Raw genomic sequence first — 21183 nt, forward strand, 5'->3', positions numbered from 1 at the left:
TTTGATGAAAGATTTTTGTTCAAAGTTTGCTGCTTGAAGCATTTTAGCTTTCTAATGAGTTACAATAATAATTCTAAAATATATAATGCACATACACCACTGACTCGGAAAGAACCAGAAATATAAAAGCATGGGCAAGGTTGCTAATGGCTGATGTTTGACATTCTATTCACTCTACAAAGAACAATCAGAAAGAGATGATATTTTGAAAATCATCAAGAAGTCAGACTAAAAAAGACCTTCTGGATCATCAGCTCTAGATATTGCTGTCTCAGACAGTCATATAAAACTGCTTATGAATTTATTAAACTGTAAGAATTAAATCCATAGTTAAACAATATAGAAGAATACAAGAAAAAAAACCAACAAAAACTGAAATCATTGGATACTTGTGAAAAATTGACCTTGTCTGGCTCTGAGAATCAATTGCTTGCAACAGGCTTTGCAATCCTCCATGTGATTTAACCTCTGATACAATCCTTTATACACTATGTGTGGTTTTGTGTCACTGTTAACACAAATGTGATAATACTTCCACTTTAGCCTGTTTCATGTGACTCTGTTAGCTTATTTAAAGTGCTAAAATCTTGAGACCAGCTCTCTGGTTCATGAAATACACCTATTTTATGTATGTGTGAGCCTCTCTCTTCCTGGGCAGGCATGTGAGAGCGTATAGATCTGTTGTAGACACAGTACCTCTGCTTCTGCACACAGCTGGCAGGTGAGCTCTCAGAAGAGCTTGTGCAGAAGCCCTGGCCCCTGTGAGCTCTGTGGGCATGATTTTCACATTGAGAAGGACTCATGGTGGACCTAAGCCTGCTCCCAACCCTCAGTGATGAAGGCCGTTGAATATCTCACTCATATTTACTATCCATACTTTGGTTGCAGTCATTTCCAAAGACTGATGGTTTAAACCTTAGCAATTTTTTCAGCATGAAAGTGGGATGTCTCAGGGAGGCAAGTACTATAATGGTAGAAATGATAAATAAATATTCAACCTCAATGAACACCTAAATCAGGCCTGTCTGGGCAACTGATTACTAGATAGGATGGTGAATTTAGATGCCACCATCATGTCCAGGAGAGTCCTGTGAAGCAATGAGCAGTGGGGTGGTCTATAACTGCTAGTCTAGGATGAGCAGTAACCAGAAGAGTTTGTGTGAGGTGATGGTTCATTGGCACTTGGGCAGATGCAGTGGCTGGCTGGATCTGCAAGCAGAAGGCTCTCCCACTGCTCTCCCTCCTCTTAGACTTCCCATCTCTTTTCTCCCCTCTCTATCCTCCCTGGCTGTACGTTGCCACTCTCTCCCTGGCTCTGTTGCCCACCAGACCTTCCTGGGAGATGATCTAACTCATTAAAATGGCAGAAAACCACACAGATTTTTTTCTGGATTTATTTTCTGTCATTGTAATAAATTAAACTAGCTCACAGGGAAGACTGAGGTGTGCCAAAGTCAGCACCGGATGTGCAGAAGAAACACATGGTGGGGATTAGAAGTGAACGTAGGGAAAGAGATGGAAAAACAGAATAGTAACTCACCATTTTGAGCAGTTTCAAGCTGCTAAATTTGTTCACCATGTCTTATGCCCTAAGATCAGAATCTAACTCTAAAGAACAGTAATTATTTGTTTGCCCAGTGATGACCTTTGTGTACGCACAGGCTGAAATGTCTATGCTCTAGACAAGTCTGATTTATTACCTATATACTACTAAAGCTCTCTGAATTTTGAATTATAATAACATGAGCTCTTCTCTTCCAACCCAGTTCATTCAAACCAGAACTCTCACAGCCCTTGTTTGTTTGGCGTAGTTTCTGCAGCATATGGATTCCACTATCTAAGGCAATATCCTTCTACAAGGTCCCCTGGGAGAGAATCATTTGCATTACAGTTAGCACAGCATTAATGCTATTTGACATATTTCATAGAGACACATCCCAAGGCATTGTCATTAATCCTTGAAACGTGACAAATACATTAAAAGCAAAACAGGCAATTAAAACACTTTAAAAAAAAAAAAAGGTGAGCAAACAGAAACAAATCCAAAAACTCTCCAAGACAATTTCACAATTTAAAACCATAATGACAAGATGCTCTGTCTTCACTCAGTTGTCACTGGGTCCTTGGCATTTGCAGCAGTCACGGAGCACAGAGTGTCTTTAGGGCCGTAATACATAATGAACTTGGACAATGAAGACACAAAACTACTTAAAGTTTGGTAAACTATTGAGTAACCTTAGCATCAATCCTATAAAAGGCTGGAAGTCTACAGGGAAATATCGCTGATATAATTATATTCTGGCTGACCTTAGTGTGAAGTAAAATACAGACAATACCATTTCATGCTGTCTCCAGACCAGGCAGGATATCATTAGCCCAGCAAGTGAAGCATTGCATTAATAATTCTTGTGCTAGAATTATCATTTGGTGCAAGACAAGAAATGCCTTGCCTTATGGCTAACCCTTTGTGTCTCTCAAACTACTCCTCTTTTACCCCCCCCCCCCAAACTTCATTTTTAAGCCTAAAGACAGTTTATTTCTGAATAGACAGTAGAAATGTTTAGCAAGAACTTAAAGTTGCTATGATAAAACACATTTTTAACTGCAAAATGGTTAGTAGATTGTTGCCATTTTCATTAACAGTAAGGGAAAATCAGCCCCATCTTCTCTGTAAGTTACACTCTGTCCCTCACTACTGTGCTGTCAGGGGAAGTAATTGGGGAGCTCCCTCAATCAGGCCTTTTATTATAATTTATGTTATTGTAGAAGTGCCTATCAGTCGGACTGGGACTGTGCTAGGTGCTGCATAGTCCCTCGTCACAAAATTATAGTTAATGCAACTGCACATAGCCTTAAGTATCAATAACGCACAAAAGTAGGAAACTATCTAAATGGTCCAGATCCTAAGTAAGTGCTAAGTAGAAAAAAGTTACTATAAGTACCCTATGAAATGAAAGAAGAATCAACCATTCACAGTCCCACTGTTGTAGAGGAGACTGAACAGCAATCCACTGCAAACCAGTAAAGTGCCATGGGACCTGTGGACTTGCAGTCCTAGGAGTGACACAAGTCCAGCTCTAACCTCCCTCTATTTTGCACCTTGTCAGTTCAGTCTCTTTGCTTTTGTTACTGCTGAAGCCAGGATCAATAAGAAAGCAGCATCCTGTTTCCAAATGTAAGAAGATAAAGTCTTTGGGCTGAGGTACTTGAAATGTATGCTAAAAGGACTATTATACAGCATCTGCCAAAGCAACATTTTTGTCTTGCTGGAATGCTTCTTGCAAGAAGACATTCCATCAATATAGATTCATTTGAATAAGATACCTGTTACTATCAATGATTTTACTACCCATTAAGAGCGGACCCCCATCACACACATACTTTCTTTGCTAGCTGTATTTGTCCTCTTTTGTGTTTATTTGCATGTTTTGTTTGTGAGCAAATTACAGCTGTGGTGGGTTGACCCTGGCTGGATGCCAGGTGCCCACCAAAGCCACTCTATCACTCCCCCTCCTCAGCTGGACAGGGGGAGAAAATAAAACGAAAGGCTCGTGGGTCGAGATAAGGACAGGGAGATCCCTCACCAATTACCTTCACGGGCAAAACAGACTCCACTTGGGGAAAAATTAGTTTAATTTATTGCTAGTCAAATTAGAGCAGGATAATGAGAAATAAAACCAAATCTTAAAACACCTTCCCCCCACCCCTCCCTTCTTCCCGGGCTTAACTTTACTCCTGATTTTCTCTACCTCCTCCCCCCCGAGCGGCGCAGGGGGACGGGGAATGGGGGTTTGGGTCAGTTCATCACATGTTGTTTCTGCTGCTCCTTCCTCCTCAGGGGGAGGAGGACTCCTCACACTCTTCCCCTGCTCCAGTGTGGGGTCCCTCCCACGGGAGACAGTCCTTCACGAACTTCTCCAACGTGAGTCCTTCCCACGGGCTACAGTTCTTCACAAACTGCTCCAGCATGGGTCCCTTCCATGGGGTGCAGTCCTTCAGGAACAGACTGCTCCAGCGTGGGTCCCCATGGGGTCACAAGTCCTGCCAGCAAACCTGCTTCAGCGTGGGCTCCTCTCGCCACGGGCCGCAGGTCCGCAGGTCCTGCCAGGAGCCTGCTCCAGCGCGGGCTTCCCACAGGGTCACAGCGTCCTTCGGGCATCCCCCTGCTCTGGCGTGGGGTCCTCCACGGGCTGCAGGTGGATATCTGCTCCACCATGGACCTCCATGGGCTGCAGGCGGACAGCCTGCCTCACCATGGTCTTCACCACAGGCTGCAGGGGAATCTCTCTCTGCTCCGGTGCCTGGAGCACCCCCTCCCCCTCCTTCTTCCCTGACCTTGGTGTCTGCAGAGTTGTTCCTCTCACATCTTCTCACTCCTCTCTCTCTGGCTGCAACTGCAACTCCCCTGTAACTTCTTTTCCCTTTCTTCAATATGCTACCACAGAGGCGCTACCACTGTTGCTGATTGGCTCGGCCTTGGCCAGCGGCGGGTCCGTCTTGGAACCCGCTGGCATTAACTTTATCGGACATAGGGGAAGCTTCTAGCAGCTTCTCACAGAAGCCACCCCTGTAGCCCCCCCCGCGCTACCAAAACCTTGCCACGCAAACCCAATACAACAGCATATCTTTATCTTGAGGGTTATTATAGCTAATGATGTACTTACAGAAACTGAAATTGCTATCTAAGCCATTGTGCTGGGTTTGTGTAGTGAGGGAGGGGCTACAGGGGTGGCTCCTGTGAGAATCTACTAGAAGCTTCCCTGGCTCCAGCCTGGACCCGCCTCTGGCCAAGGCCGAGCCAATCAGCAACGGTGGTTGCGCCTCTGTGATAGCATATTTAAGAAGGGGAAAAAAAAAAAAAACTCCGTGAGGAGGGGGTGTGAGAGTAAGATGGAAGAAGACGAAGACGAAGTATTAATTGTTCTACAGATCCTCCACCCATATTAGAAACATCATAGTTTTAATCACTCTCATGATGGTCTTTCAACCAAATAAGCACAGAATGGGATGTGTTTACAGGCTAATTAAGAACAAATGCCATCTCCAGAAATGCAGATTCTTTCTAATTTCCTCACAGTTAGACTGAATGTAAAGCCATCTCCTTAGTATAAGTAGTGGCCTGAATCACCCTCAGAGATGTTATGTGCACAAGGCTTTGGGGTGCTTTGTGGAGATCTTCCAGAGATATGCTTTTATTTCAAGTCATTATCTCAGAGATTTGGTTTGTCTCATGCTTATCAAAAGCATGCCAAGCAATCCTTAATGTACTTTACTTTGTAACATATGTACTTAATATACAAATATATATATGTAATGCTTTTCCAATAGTGTTCACTACTTTTTGTGAAATCTGAAATGGATTCAGCCTGAAAAAACCATCAGATTTTTTGCATCAGGAAGGACTTGCTCTACTCTACAAGTTATCATTTTTAACATCCTTCATGAAGGTCTTTATACAGAATTCTGTCTTTCATCTTCTAGGTTAAAATTCAGAATGATTTCAGTTATGAGTTTTTCAACAGCAGCTGGTCTTATATGAAACACACAGAGAGGTATGAAAAATCAAACAGTGGACACAGTTTTTCACAGAATAAAATTCTGCAACACAGTCAAAAGGTATGTATAAGTTGTCACTGTGGCTTAGTATTTTGCATAAATGTTTTTGTCATTTTTTTCATGTGCTTTTATAGTGAGATGCAAATATTTATTTTATCCAGATTTTTTTGGCACAAAGTGCATGACAGAAAAAAATCCCATAACCTTTACAAAGAGATCACTGGTTTGGTTATCAATTAAGAAGGGTTGGCTGCTGGTTTTACTTTCTACATTTTACCTCTTTATTAGTAATTTATTTATTTACGAGCTGTTTTCCTCCCTATTTGAGAAGGAAAAACATCTTCTCATAATTGATTAATCTCTTCCATTTTCTTCTAACAGTTTACTGCACTTTTTTTCCTATTACCTTTGTCGGTATCTTGGAGTGAAAAAAATTGAAATAATTCTTTGATTAAAGCTAATTTATTTTATAATACATTTTCCACTAGTAGAACTCCATTAAGAGAGAGATCTAGTGTCTTAAGCAGCCAGGAAGTCACAGTGTTTATGCCTTTGACTTATTTAAAAGGAAGCATTAGATAAATAATTTGAGAGTAACTCTCAATTATGAATTATAACCTCTGTCTTATAGCAAATAAAATCAAGTAACAAATATATACATTTTATGGCCCCCAAGCTGACAGAGGACAAGCTCATTTTACCACACTAACAATGATGTATTTTGAGACTTAGCATAACAAAGTTCAAAAGTAACTTTGAGAGGCTGAGGTGACCATTATTGTATAGGCATATAGGATTTTATAATTCAGCAGCATCCTCAAAATGGCTAGAGCCCCTTACAAAGAAAGGCTCCTCTAGAGAAATCAGGGTGCAAAGAAAACCTCTCTAGTGCCTCCTATTTGCTTTCAAACAAGGCTTGTTAACCTGCTACTGCCAGGCTGCTGGCTACATTTCTCTGGAGCTCAGGTGAATGTCTGCAGGACATCAGGTGGCTGATGGAAAGTATGCATACTCCACTGAGAAGTTCTGATACCTTGAAATAACTTGAGACTGCTTCAAAATTTCTTCTGGCTGCTACAAGAGGAAAAGGCAAATTGGGTTTGTTAGATTTTTGTATTGGGTCTGGCTGAGTTAATTTTCCCCACAGCAGCCCTCATAGTGCTGTGCTCTGTATTGGTAGCTAGAACAGTGTTGATAACACACCAGGGTTTTGGCTACTGCTGAGCAGTGCTCCCACAGCATCAAGGCTGTCTCTCCAACATTGCCCCCCCCTCACCAGTAGGCTGGGGGTGGGCAAGATCTTGGGAGGGGACATAGCCAGGACAGCTGACCCAAACTGACCAAAGGGATATTCTATACCATATGACATCTGCTCAGCAATAAAAGCTAAGAGAAGGGGGGGGGCGGGGGCATTTGTTATTACGACGTTTGTCTTCTGGAGCAACTGCTATGCATACTGAAGCCCTGCTTCCTGGGAAGTGGCTAGACATTGCCTGCTGATGGGAAGTAGAGAATAAGTCTTTGTTTTCCTTTGCTTCTGTGCACAGCCTTTGCTTTTGCTTTATTAAACTGCCTTTATCTTGACCCATGAGTTCTTTTCCATCTTATTTTCTCCCCCTCTGCCCAGCTGAGAAGGGGAGTGATAGAGCAGCTTGGTGGGCACCTGGCAGCCAACCAAGGTCAACCCACCACAAGTTTCCAAACTGCTCAGCTCCTGCTGTGACTTAAACCTGGCCAGATTTCATATCCAGAGCTCACACTCACTGTGGTGACTTCATCCAGTCTATGAAAACCATCCCAGATGTTGGAGTGCTGAGCTCTTTGGCACATCTGGCCATCAGCACCAGGTGGTCTCAGGTATCTTCTTGCTACTCCTCTGTTCTGGTTCTGTTACCTCCACACTTAGCAAAGAACTGAGAGAGTTACTCATTTCCATACATTCCTCCTGCATTGCTTATTGCAGAATGTAGGCTTACATCACATGGGGAAACAAACTCTGGTCTGCAAGTTATGAGGTCAGGAGATGTGACTGGTCTGTGTAAATGGGAGATTAGATAATTGTGCCTTTCATAACTCTCCAGTCTCTCAGCAGGGAAAAGAAATCTGCTTTACTTCACTAGCTTACTGCTTTGATGGTTTATGTCCCAAGGGCCTCTGTTCTAACTTTTCCTCAATCTTCTAAACCTTCAAAATATCATTTTATTTTTTCCATCTATTTCACAGATCAAGTGGAACTGAAATTATCCCTTCACCTTCTGTAATCCAACCAAATTCCATCACTGCTAAAACCCACTGACAGCTCTGACAAGGCAGATAAGTGATGAACAGGACATTGAGCTGTAAAGCAAACAAAGTACAATGCCGCCGCCTTATACGAGTAAAGCTTTCTCATCTGTCATGGACTGAAGACTTAAGAAATTTAATTGGTCTTGAATAAAGTGAGAAAGTCATTGCCAAATTGAGCCTGAACTTACCCCTACTCATGGGGCATTTTGCACACACTTTGTGACTGCTGCACTTTCTCCCATGGCTGACATTCAGGCTCTGTCACTGTATTGGGTTTGCGTGGCAAGGTTTTGGTAGTGAAGGGGCTATAGGGGTTGCTTCTGTGAGAAGATGCCAGAAGCTTTCCCTAGGTCCGATAAAGTTAATGCCAGCGGGTTCCAAGACGGACCCGCCGCTGGCCAAGGCCGAGCCCATCAGCAACAGTGGTAGCGCCTCTGTGATAACACATTTAAGAAAGGGAAAAGAAGTTACAGGGGAGTTGCAGTTGCAGCCAGAGAGAGCGGAGTGAGAAGATGTGAGAGGAACAACTCTGCAGACACCAAGGTCAGTGAAGAAGGAGGGGGAGGAGGTGCTCCAGGCACCAGAGCAGAGATTCCCCTGCAGTCCATGGTGAACCATGGCGAGGCAGGCTGTCCGCCTGCAGCCCATGGAGGTCCACGGTGGAGCAGATATCCACCTGCAGCCTGTGGAGGACCCCACGCCGGAGCAGGTGGATGTGCCCGAAGGAGGCTGTGACCCCGTGGGAAGCCTGTGCTGGAGCAGGCTCCTGGCAGGACCTGTGGCCCCATGGAGAGAGGAGTCCATGCTGGAGCAGGTTTGCTGGCAGGACTTGTGACCCCATGGGGGATCCATGCTGGAGCAGTTCGTGAAGAACTGCAGCCCATGGGAAGGACTCACATTGGAGAAGTTCATGGAGGACTGTCTCCCGTGGGAGGGACCCCACGCTGGAGCAGGGGAAGAGTGTGAGGAGTCCTCCTCCCCCTGAGGAGGAAGGAGTGGCAGAAACAACGTGTGATGAACTGACCGAAACCCCCATTCCCCGTCCCCCTGCGCCGCTCGGGGGGGAGGAGGTAGAGAAAATCAGGAGTAAAGTTAAGCCCGGGAAGAAGGGAGGGGTGGGGGAAGGTGTTTTAAGATTTGGTTTTATTTCTCATTATCCTGCTCTGATTTGACTAGTAATAAATTAAACTAATTTTTCCCCAAGTGGAGTCTGTTTTGCCCGTGACGGTAATTGGTGAGTGATCTCCCTGTCCTTATCTCGACCCACGAGCCTTTTGTTTTATTTTCTCTCCCCTGTCCTGCTGAGGAGGGGGAGTGATAGAGCGGCTTTGGTGGGCACCTGGCATCCAGTCAGGGTCAACCCACCACAGTCACTTCTAGTTTCACACTGGGCACTGAAGTAGAACACAGACAGTGCTATTAAGGGTCAGAAAATCAAGGTCTGTTAAAGGTCTACTCTGAAACTATCCTATTGGTTGAGCTTAAAAGTCACTGAATTATACAAACATGACATAAAGTCACATCCTGCATGTTCAATAAAAGTATCTACTGCATGGAAGGAATCGACACTATTAAAAAGATATGATACACTTTGCAAAGTTGCTGTTCAGTAATTTATCCATGGGTCATCAGTCAGACAGAAGGAGACAGGTGCTATGTTCAAGCTTAAACATTCATCTCAGTTCTGCAGCAGCTGTTTGTTTCTGCTAAACTTAGTACTGATGAATCATAGCTGGCAACAGCCTTCTTTTAGGTTTCAGAGTTACTGGCTTCACTATTGTCACCAGAACAGCTAAGGCTCCAAAGCCCTATGTAGAAATGTGAACCTGAATATCTTTATGCACTGATGGTAATGAAAACTCCAAGTTCTATCATGTAGTCCTTAATCTGCATGTATTGGGTTTGTGTGGCAAGGTTTTGGTAGCGCGGGGGGGCTACAGGGGTGGCTTCTGTGACAAGGTGCCAGAAGCTTCCCCTATGTCTGATGGAGCCAATGCCAGCTGGCTCCAAGATGGACCCACTGCTGGCCAAAGCTGAGCCAATCAGTGATGGTGATAGTGCCTCTTATATTTAAGAAGGGGGGAAAAAATCTGCTGCGCAACAGCAGCTGGAAGAGAGGAGTGAGAATATGTGAGAGGAACAACTCTGCAGACACCAAGGTCAGGGAAGAAGGAGGGGGAGGAGGTGCTCCAGGCATGGGAGCAGAGATTCCCCTGCAGCCCCTGGTGAAGACCATGGTGAGGCAGGCTGTCCCCCTGCAGCCCATGGAGGTCCACGGTGGAGCAGATATCCACCTGCAGCCCCCTGGAGGACCCCACGCCGGAGCAGGTGGATGTGCCCGAAGGAGGCTGTGACCCTGTGGGAAGCCTGCACTGGAGCAGGCTCCTGGCAGGACCTGTGGAGAGAGGAGCCCATGCTGAAGCAGGTTTGCTGGCAGGACTTGTGACCCCATGGGGGACCCACACTGGAGCAGTCTGTTCCTGAAGGTCTGCACCCCGTGGATGGGACCCATGCTGGAGCAGTTTGTGAAGAACTGTAGCCCGTGGGAAGGACTCACGTTGGAGAAGTTCGTGAAGGACTGTCTCCCATGGGAGGGACCCCACACTGGAGCAGGGGAAGAGTGTGAGGAGGAAGGAGTGGCAGAGACAACGTGATGAACTGACCCAAACCCCCATTCCCTGTCCCCCTGTGCCACTTGGGGGGGAGGAGGTAGAGAAATCAGGAGTAAAGGTGAGCCTGGGAAGAAGGGAGGGGTGGGGGGAAGGTGTTTTAAGATTTAGTTTTTATTTCTCATTACCCTACTCTGATTTGATTGGTACTAAATTAAATTAATTTCTCTGAGTCAAGTCTGTTTTGCCTGTGATGGTAATTGGTGAGTGATCTCCCTGTCCTTATCTTAACCCATGAGCCTTTCATTATATTTTCTCTCTCCTGCCCAGCTGAGGAGGGGGAGTGATAGAGCTGCTTGGTGGGCACCTGGCATCCAACCAAGGTCAAACCACCACACTGCACTAACTTTTAAAATAAAAGCAATAGTGATTCTTGGGGAATTTTCATGATTGCACATGTACTGTTTGACTGCTGAGTTGTATTCCAAGCTTTAAAATGAAATAGGCCTTTGCTAAGCATTCCTTTGGAGACTTCTGTAGCAAATAATGGCAGGACTTTGTTAAATCTGTATAGACAGACTTACTGAGAAAGCTTTATCTTGATTTGTGTTTTAGATCAGCTGTCTGTAGTTTTCTACTTTAACATGGAACTTTAATATCCCTGAACATTGTTGCTCTTTTTTGTTTAATAAATCTCCATTATGGATTAAGACTTGCCCAGCAAATACAGGTAGGAATTGCCAGATGGGGGAAAAAAAAGACTGCAGACATAACCCCGTCTTCCTGCAGAGGGGAAACTTCCACCGAAAATCACTGCATTGTCTCCACACGTGGGGCTGTTGGTTTTATAGTTGATGGTTACTTGACACTATTGCTGACTAAATATTCTCATCCCACCTTCTTTCAGTAAGGCCAAATGTACGAGTGCCAGTGTCTGTGTATACATATCTTCTTAACTTTTACCCTCCTTCTCTCATTTTCCTTGTTTGTTTGTTTGTTTTTAACTGCATGTGGATATGACACAGTGGCAGGTGATTTACACTGGGAATCTTGCAGGATGTTGTCTTTTGAGGTTTAAGTCTGACTGTTACTTGCTTCTTCCCTCAGATCAGGTGACCTCAGGCAGCAGTTGGCTAATAAGGAGAGGGCAGATATGAAATGTAGGAGACATGCCTAGTCTTCTACAGCTGTGGCTGTTGTCTCCAAGCAAGAGTCTCCTCAGGGATATGAGAACATCTGGGAACTCGGGTGAGGATGTGACTGGCTTGAAGCAGCAAGCTGCTTGGATGCCTGCACGTCACTGACCAGCATTGTAGGAGTGCACAAGAGAAAGTCTTGTCTGCCTTCCACAGCCGGAAAATATTAATTTAGACATAGCTGCTGTATTGTATAGCCTGTTTCCTTCTCTGTCGGTGCCTGCCAGTATCAACCCAGAGCTTAAACAGCTGTTACCATGAACTTGAAGCACCATTTTCCTCTTCCAGTTCTTGGAGATTTATTCCATATCAGCTGTGTGACTGCCAGATGAGCAAAAGGAGTCATCCAGCCCTGTCCCTTCTCTTCCATGAGAGGCTGTGGTGCATTGGACAGCTTACAGATACACAAGTCCTATCTCTAAGGTGCAGCTCACACAGGGGTGATGTTACACAGTACGGATGGAAAGTGAAGTATATTTGGGTGGCAGAATAGGCAGCATATATCCCAGGCAATTTATTAAAATATTGTTGGTGACAATGCTTGATAGCAATAGAGGAATGGGAGGCAAAAAGCCATAAGGAAACCTCACAAGAAATGTCAAGGCATCTTGTTTGAACAGCCCACAGAAAAAACATGCTCATGTTTTCTGTGCTTCCTGCTGGTGATATAAATATGGCTTCTCTATCATTATATCAGCTATAGCTCTGTCTATATCATATCTATATTGACCATAGTCCATCCAGGAAAGAAACTCCTGTGCATTGCATTTGGAGGACTGCAATGGCTTACCTGGTCTCTTGCAGAGGATAGTCTTCATGTCGGGAGACCACTTGAGACTGGGCTCACACAAAATGGAGCGTGCCCCTTCTAAGTGCATGCCATGTGGACAGGACAGAGTTATTCTCTCACTGATCTCATACAAAGGTTTCCATGGCTCTCCTTGTTAAACCCCCCTCTAGGATGGGCAGGAGACAAGCAGTATCTAAGGACTGAAGCATTTGAGATGGCCACAGTGAATCAGTGGCTTACAGAAAGCAGTCACGTATTTTATCTTCTCTGAAATTCCTTAACAAATTGAATGGTAAGAATTAGCTGATTTTCCTGTAGAAATATATCAATCCTGTTAGCACAGGATATAAACTCATCACACCAGCCAAACATATATGCAGTACTGTCGTGGTTTAACCCCAGTCAGCAACTAAGCACCATGCAGCCGCTTCCCCCTCCCCCCTCCCCCCTCCCAGTGGGGTGAGGAGGAGGAAAGGAAAAAAAAGTAAAACTCGTGGGTTGAGATAACAGTTTAATAACTAAAGTAAAATATAATACTAACAATAGTAATAATGAAATATAATAATAGTAATGAGAAGGAATATAACAAAAAAAGGAAGGGGGGGGGGGGAGAAAAAAACCCAGTGATGCACAATGCAATTGCTCACCACCCGCTGACCGATGCCAGAGCCGCAATCCGTGCCTCCTGGCCAACTCTCCCCTGTTTATATACTGGGCATGACATTCCATGGTATGGAATACCCCTTTGGCTAGTTCAGGTCAGCTGCCCCGGCTCTGCTCCCTCCCAGCTTCTTGCACACCTGCTTGCTGGCAGAGCATGGGAAACTGAAAAGTCCTTGGCTTAAGATAAGCGCTACTTAGCAACAACTAAAACATCAGCGTGTTATCAACAGTATTCTCACACTAAATCCAAAACCCAGCACTGTACCAGCTACTAAGAAGAGAGTTAACTCTGTCCCAGCCGAAACCAGGACAGTCATACATGCAGGACCCTGGGAGACCGTGTACTGATACATGAAGTGATGGCAGTCAGTGTGGACTAGCATTTGTGGGCAGTCAGTCCTGGTTGGAAGGAGGAAAAGATGGTATTGAACTACGGGTCTGAAAATTCCCATGTCTATCTGATCACACTTAAAGTTGACTCAAATAAACCTTGTAGGGAAAAAAGAAACCCTAATGGTTACTGACTGGGTTAGAGGAAAAAGAGTGAAGTGGGGAGATCATCCAAGATGTAAAGTGATCCCTGGAGTTGTGCTCTTATGACAAGGTGATTATTTGAGAACTTTGTGGTTGCCCGGTGCTGCCCACTAGACCTTTTACTCAGTTTGCTTTAGATATAGACTCATCCCCATGGTTCTTGGATATAACCACAGGACTGAATTAAGGAACAAAGTTTGTTTCCACAGGAAGTAATTCCTGGACTGGAATTTAGTCTCCCTCATTAAATAGGCTCAACTTTGTTTCACTTCCAGCCTTCCTTAAAACCAGACTTTATAGGCAAGTTTCTTTTTCAGTATTACAATATCTGGATTCAAAATAAAAGTCAATTTAGACCTGATTATGTCCAGGGAACTGGGAAATGCAGGTGTGTATTTTTCCCCCCTTGTTGTTGGAAAGCAGATGTTCAGAGATATTTCACTGGAATTCAGGAATGGAGTTGTATCAGTTAGACATACCCTGGCAATATCTGTCTCCAACTTGCCATTGTAAATTACTGCCACACTTAGCAACAGGATCACCAAGAAGAGAATATCCACGTCTGCAAGCATAAACAACGCTTTTCCCAACAGGGTATGAGTTTTCAGCATTCTGAAAGAAAAGGAACAGGTGAAAATTTGAATATACAATCTAAGAACCACCAGCAGGGTTGAACTCCCTTTGATTCTGGGATGCAATAGCTGAGGACAGTGAGAAGTATTAACGTCACTCTACAATGCACTGGTGAGAGCGTCTGGAATACTGGGGGCAATTCTGCTTATTGATAGTCAGTAAATGTGATCAAAATGGAGGAGATGCTGCAAAAAAGTTGGTAGAATACAGAATATTCGGGCTATCTTAACTTAGCAAAGGGAGGGTTAGAGTTGAACATATCCTTTGACAAGGGTCTGGCAGCGGTACGTCAGCGATGGAACAGTGCTTTCCTGCCAGCGTATAAACCGACTGCAAATATGGCTGTTATCAAGCATTAGAGGGGAAACATAAGCTCTTGAACAGCCTTCCAGGGGGATCAGTGGAGAGTCTATGGCTTTGCTAATTCTTAGGATGGCATGTTATCATGTTAATGTGATATGGTCACTCAGAAGAACTGGACTTGAAGACACAGGTCTTTTCTCATTTTATATCCCACTCTGTTCTAAGGAGAGATCTTATGAAAAATTGAGACTACTCCACAAATTGCAGTGTTTTACCTTTAGTTTGTGAACCAAAAATATCAATGTGGGAGACAACTATTGATTACCAAAAAAAAAAAAAATCACTGGCAAAAGAGGGAGCACAAAATTTTGGATCTTCGGTTGCAGTTGTGCAGAGACAACTAATGGATTTTGAACTAATCCTTGTATCTGTTTATTGAGCAGAAAGACTCTAGACAGCCCCGTAACATAGAGAAGGCATAATCCATTCTGCCAAGGGAGGAATTTAGTCTCCCTTGTTAAATAGGCCCAAGTTATAGTCAGCCAAATACCTTGCCAGATCATAGTTTCACCAGGGAACAAGAAAGTGCAATGGTGAGTCACAGGGTGTAATGCGAAGATTCCTAAAATCTGTTTATAATTTTGCTGTGGACTTGCTGGATGACCTTAGACAGTTTACTTTCTGTGCTGTTTTTTCTCTAGTTTCCTGTGCTGTAATATGTAATTCATGTGGCACAGAAAATTTTTAATATGTGTATAAGGTAAAGGACAAGTAGATTTCTTTTCTCTGTAGGTACCATGGTCCAGAAAAGCAAAGATTTTGTTCTGGTTTTAGGGTCAGGCTTTTTTGGTTTTCTTTTATTTTTAGTAAGAAGTCTTGGCTAATGTCATGTAAACTTCAGCCAGGGAACAATGCTGAGAAAGCTGCTATACAGTAGCTCTGATACTAAGCTTACCAAGATAAATACAAATTTTCAAGTGAATCTCTGTATTAACTGCAGGTAGGGATAGGACAGATAATAGAGTAACAAAAATAACTTACTTGAACAAATCCATTTTCCAAGAGAGGAGGAGGTGAACAGAATTCTGTAAGAGTTATGGATACATCAAAACAGTGTGGTTCAAACTATAAAGCAAACAAAAGTATGATTTAGTTTGAATTTAGTCTCCCATCCTTTCAAAATTCTACACTTCTCAGTGAAGCCCATTTTCAAAACTATTGTGTGTCCCATTTACATCACAATTATACTTAAATCAGGCACTGCCAGGCTGTCTGAGAGAGTACTAAATAGAATGGTGTCAAGTTTACTGGCTTTTACCCCATTTTCTAGTCTTACCTTGTATCAGATTCACAGCTTCTGAATTTCATTTTGTTTCAACTTAAATATGAAAGCTCAGTAAGTGATCTTCTCCCTGAATTCAATAGCTTATGCACCCTTCTGAAATAATTTTTTTAAATTTTCCCATATTCGTGCTCCAAATGTTTCTTTTCTGCTTACCGAAAACGCTGCAATTCTTCATCTTCACATGGTCTGCTTTCATGCTGCTCTCCTATGCAGGCCTTCTCACCGCCACGCAGGGAAGGGTTGTTGCAGGTTCGACTCCTTGATTTCCTTCCCCCTGAACAAGGACTCCAGGAAGACCAGCAGCTCCAGTGTCCATCAACAACACCTATGTAACATTTGAGAATATTTCACATTAAACCATTCTGTAGGTTTGTTGTCCTAAAAAAAAAAAAAAAAAAAAAAAAAGCGGTATGTGCTGTTCAAAGCTAGTGATCCAAACTGTGCCCTTACAGAGAATTCCAGATTGCAATGATCTAATCTCTCCCAAACTCACCTTTTACGTAAGTATAATTCCATGGAGTCTATATGTTATCAGAGTCTAAGAGAACATAAAAAAAGCTATCAGCTATAACTAATTAAAAAAAATTAAAAGCAAAAATTGTTGAAGTTATTGATGCTCATTCATTTAGTATATATATTTATTTATAGAAGGTTGCATTTTGAGTGGTGTTGTGGTTTAACCCCAGCCAGCAACTAAGCACCACGCAGCTGCTTCCCCCTCCCAGTGGGGTGGGGAGGAGGAAAGGAAAAAAAAGTAAAACTCGTGGGTTGAGATAAGAACAGTTTAATAACTAAAGTAAAAATAAAATACACTACTAACTAAGAATAATAATAATTGTAATGAAAAGGAATACAACAAAAAAAAAGAAATAACACCCAAGAAAAGACAAGTGATGCACAATGCAATTGCTCACCACCCGCTGACTGATGCCAGAGCTGCAATCCACCCCCCCGGCCAACTCCCCCCTGTTTATATACTGGGCATGACATTCCATGGTATGGAATACCCCTTTGGCTAGTTCAGGTCAGCTGCCCCGGCTCTGCTCCCTCCCAGCTTCTTGCACACCTGCTTGCTGGCAGAGCATGGGAAACTGAAAAGTCCTTGGCTTAAGATAAGCGCTACTTAGCAACAACTAAAACCTCAGAGTGTTATCAACATCATTCTCACACTAAATCCAAAACCCAGCACTGTACCAGCTACTAAGAAGAGAGTTAACTCTGTCCCAGCCGAAACCAGGACAAGTGGTTAGTATGGTCCACTGCATTTAACAATAATAATAAAAACAGTTTTTTGTTAAGTACTGTTTGGACATGTTAAGCAAAGACTCAGGCTCAGCAAGAAGACCCTCCCCGTGCTGTATGTTTGCAGCGATATCTGACCCAAGCAGCCACTGCACATCAGTCACTCATTCAATTTGTGCAGTGGGACAAACAGACTCTGGAAGCAGAAGAGCACACTTTTGCCACTTTACATTCTCACAGGTTTAAAGAGTGCTGACCTGGCTGATCTTGCACGAGAGTTCCCAGCTCACAAGCTGCTCCAAAGGTGTAAGGCAGTAACACACACACTGAGCTCCTTCCATGGCCGCCTCATCACCATTCTGGCAAGGCTGACATTTGCAGGGATCATTTTCAGCCATATATTCTTTTTGACTGAGGAGCAGGGCACTTCCTTTACCAGCTCATATAACGATGTTAGCTACACACAGTAGAGAAATGTTTATATTAAACAGTTAGAGTGGGGATATAAGAGTTTTTGAGCACATTTTGTCATGTAAAATAATTTGTGATGTATGCTCCTGCACATGGGAGTTGAAAGATGCTTCAATTTACTATCTAACTAGATAAAGTCTTATGTTAGTATTTAATATTAGCCTTTTTCTGAAAAGTCAGCTCTGCTTAACAGCATCCCTTAAAGTTAGTGGTAGCTTAGTCATGTTTAAACATATTTGAGCTATGAGATTACGGTTGACCTGCCAAAGGACCTAGATTTGTGATGCTGATCATGTTAGCTTCATGGAATTTTCTTCCTGTGAATTTTTCTTACTTTTTTATTAAACGATCTGAAAACAAAATGATTGCAGACCACAGCCTGATTAATCACCAGCTATAGCTTAATCATTTCTCCCCTTGAGGTAATCCCATCTGCTCATCCCTGCTTCAGGAAAATAGCCTTACCTTTTGTTTAATTCCTCTGGGATAGTCTGTCACTGATCTGGCCCAAAAGGAGTATCTCTGACTGTTCCCAGCAGGATTATTCGGCTCTAGATAACTAAGGCCAGCAACAGCACCTGGGCTTCCTCCTTCTATGTAGGAGTCTCCTTTAATCTTATTACTGCTGCTTCCTGTAGATACAGGATGGGAAATACAGAAAATACCACCATTGCTATATTTACAAATGGAAATAGAAACAATACATGCAAAAGCTATATACTAGCAAGTAGTGAAAGGACTCATCTGTGCAGAACAACCACCTGTGCCTGGATCAAGAGCTCCTACGTGGATAACACATAAGAAGTATCTGGTTTTGCAGGTGTCTTGGCAGCTCTGACTTAGGGTGTCCAGAAAAGTACTAGTTACTGGGAAAGCATTAGCAATGACTGATTGATGTTGGAGAGCCTTTTAAACCAGGCACTTGGTGTCTGGGTTCAATGTGTTAAGATAGAGTTCAACAAAGCTATCGACACCTGCTCCTCATTTTGACAGCTATTTAGGAGAAGATGAAAGCTGGAGACATGACAACTGTACAAGTCACTGTTGAACATTTACCTGAAGAAGTCTGTAGCAGTTCATCTACTTTGGAGCACTTTATTTTCTTCTTTTTCACAATGAATGTGTTCCAGCCTGATGTGGTGCACTGGTATATGTCTGTTATGCTCATACCTGCAGATAATCAATCCATTAACAATGCTGTACAAGGAAAGTGTGTTGGATTCATTTCTGAGTTTCCCATTGACTTGAAATGTGTTTTAGAAAGAAAAGAACCACCAGGTATCATGCTTAAATTAGAAGGCAACTAACTAGCATGTCCTGTGGGAAGGTCCACACATTGCTAAAGCCTATGGATGGAGGCTGAGAGATGGGAGACATATCTGGAAAAAGTTTGTTTCTTTCATCTCTTTTCTCAGCAATCCCTAATCCTACAGCACTGCTCCCCACTGAGTACCATCATACATGTCACTGGTGTTTGCTCTGTTTGTAATTTATTCTGCTTTACACAGTTTTACCCAACCTCCATCTCCAAGTAACTTTTAAGCTTTAACGTTATTTGAGATTCAGATTGTCACTAGAATTCAAGTTTAGCCTGATGAGGTCCTGAACCAACTATCAAATCTACCCAGAACACTGCAGGTCACAGATGCAGATCTGGAACTAAATGTTGTGGTTTGAGCACTTTTTCTAAACTTCTTTCTTTTGCCCATGAAGAGTGTGTGGTGACTAGTAGAAGTCTCTTATTTGATTTTAGATATTAGCTGGGAGAAGATGCAAAGAAATTTTTATTCTTGTTTATTCAATTTGTTTCTTGTAACAAATGGTCTAGTACTCTACCTTCTGCTTTCATTTTGTCAGTATCCATATAAAAAATAACTTTGTAATGTCCTCCTAGAGATCCAGAGTGTATGAAATGAGTCCCAAAATGTTCAATAAGTCTTTGGTAGGTGTTGTACTCATAGATGACTGGAAGGTTGTCAAGTTCCTTCCAGAAGGGCTCCGCAAGAGTGAGAAAAGTCTGGATGGTTGTTAATAAGCTGAGCAACTTCCACACTGTTCTCAACAACCATCAGCTGCTGACTCTGGGGAAAGGAAAATAAATCAGTCATGCTCCATTTTGCTAATGGGGTGGTTCCTACTAGCCAGATGCACATGCACATTATATTGGCTACTAACCAACAGCTTTACAGAGCTGTTAGATATGTCTAAGCAACTCCATGAATGCAAAAAGAATATCCTGAAGTTAGGAAATATCTTTTGGACCTTCATTTATAATTGCTGTATCATCTTTATTTTCCTCCTGTGTACCTGAAAACTAGCATAAGGACAAATAAGAAATGAAAATATCATTCTTCAAAGCTAACTGTGGTTTCCAACACCAGCAGCCTGGCAGTAGCAGGTTAACAAGCCTTGTTTGAAAGCAAATAGGAGGCACTAGAGAGGTTTTCTTTGCACCCTGATTTCTCTAGAGGAGCCTTTCTTTGTAAGGGGCTCTAGCCATTTTGAGGATGCTGCTGAATTATAAAATCCTATATGCCTATACAATAATGGTCACCTCAGCCTCTCAAAGTTACTTTTGAACTTTGTTATGCTAAGTCTCAAAATACATCATTGTTAGTGTGGTAAAATGAGCTTGTCCTCTGTCAGCTTGGGGGCCATAAAATGTATATATTTGTTACTTGATTTTATTTGCTATAAGACAGAGGTTATAATTCATAATTGAGAGTTACTCTCAAATTATTTATCTAATGCTTCCTTTTAAATAAGTCAAAGGCATAAACACTGTGACTTCCTGGCTGCTTAAGACACTAGATCTCTCTCTTAATGGAGTTCTACTAGTGGAAAATGTATTATAAAATAAATTAGCTTTAATCAAAGAATTATTTCAATTTTTTTCACTCCAAGATACCGACAAAGGTAATAGGAAAAAAAGTGCAGTAAACTGTTAGAAGAAAATGGAAGAGATTAATCAATTATGAGAAGATGTTTTTCCTTCTCAAATAGGGAGGAAAACAGCTCGTAAATAAATAAATTACTAATAAAGAGGTAAAATGTAGAAAGTAAAACCAGCAGCCAACCCTTCTTAATTGATAACCAAACCAGTGATCTCTTTGTAAAGGTTATGGGATTTTTTTCTGTCATGCACTTTGTGCCAAAAAAATCTGGATAAAATAAATATTTGCATCTCACTATAAAAGCACATGAAAAAAATGACAAAAACATTTATGCAAAATACTAAGCCACAGTGACAACTTATACATACCTTTTGACTGTGTTGCAGAATTTTATTCTGTGAAAAACTGTGTCCACTGTTTGATTTTTCATACCTCTCTGTGTGTTTCATATAAGACCAGCTGCTGTTGAAAAACTCATAACTGAAATCATTCTGAATTTTAACCTAGAAGATGAAAGACAGAATTCTGTATAAAGACCTTCATGAAGGATGTTAAAAATGATAACTTGTAGAGTAGAGCAAGTCCTTCCTGATGCAAAAAATCTGATGGTTTTTTTCAGGCTGAATCCATTTCAGATTTCACAAAAAGTAGTGAACACTAT

General features: G+C 42.5%; 1 pseudogene; it reads right to left on the reverse strand.

Moving 5' to 3' along the window:
* Positions 1-8032: 8032 nt before the first annotated feature.
* The window catches only part of LOC127027904 (complement component C7-like), a 34357-nt pseudogene continuing 21206 nt past the window's right edge, over positions 8033-21183 (reverse strand).

Source organism: Gymnogyps californianus, unplaced genomic scaffold (genome assembly GCF_018139145.2).
Source record: "Gymnogyps californianus isolate 813 unplaced genomic scaffold, ASM1813914v2 HiC_scaffold_104, whole genome shotgun sequence".
NCBI lineage: Eukaryota > Metazoa > Chordata > Aves > Accipitriformes > Cathartidae > Gymnogyps > Gymnogyps californianus.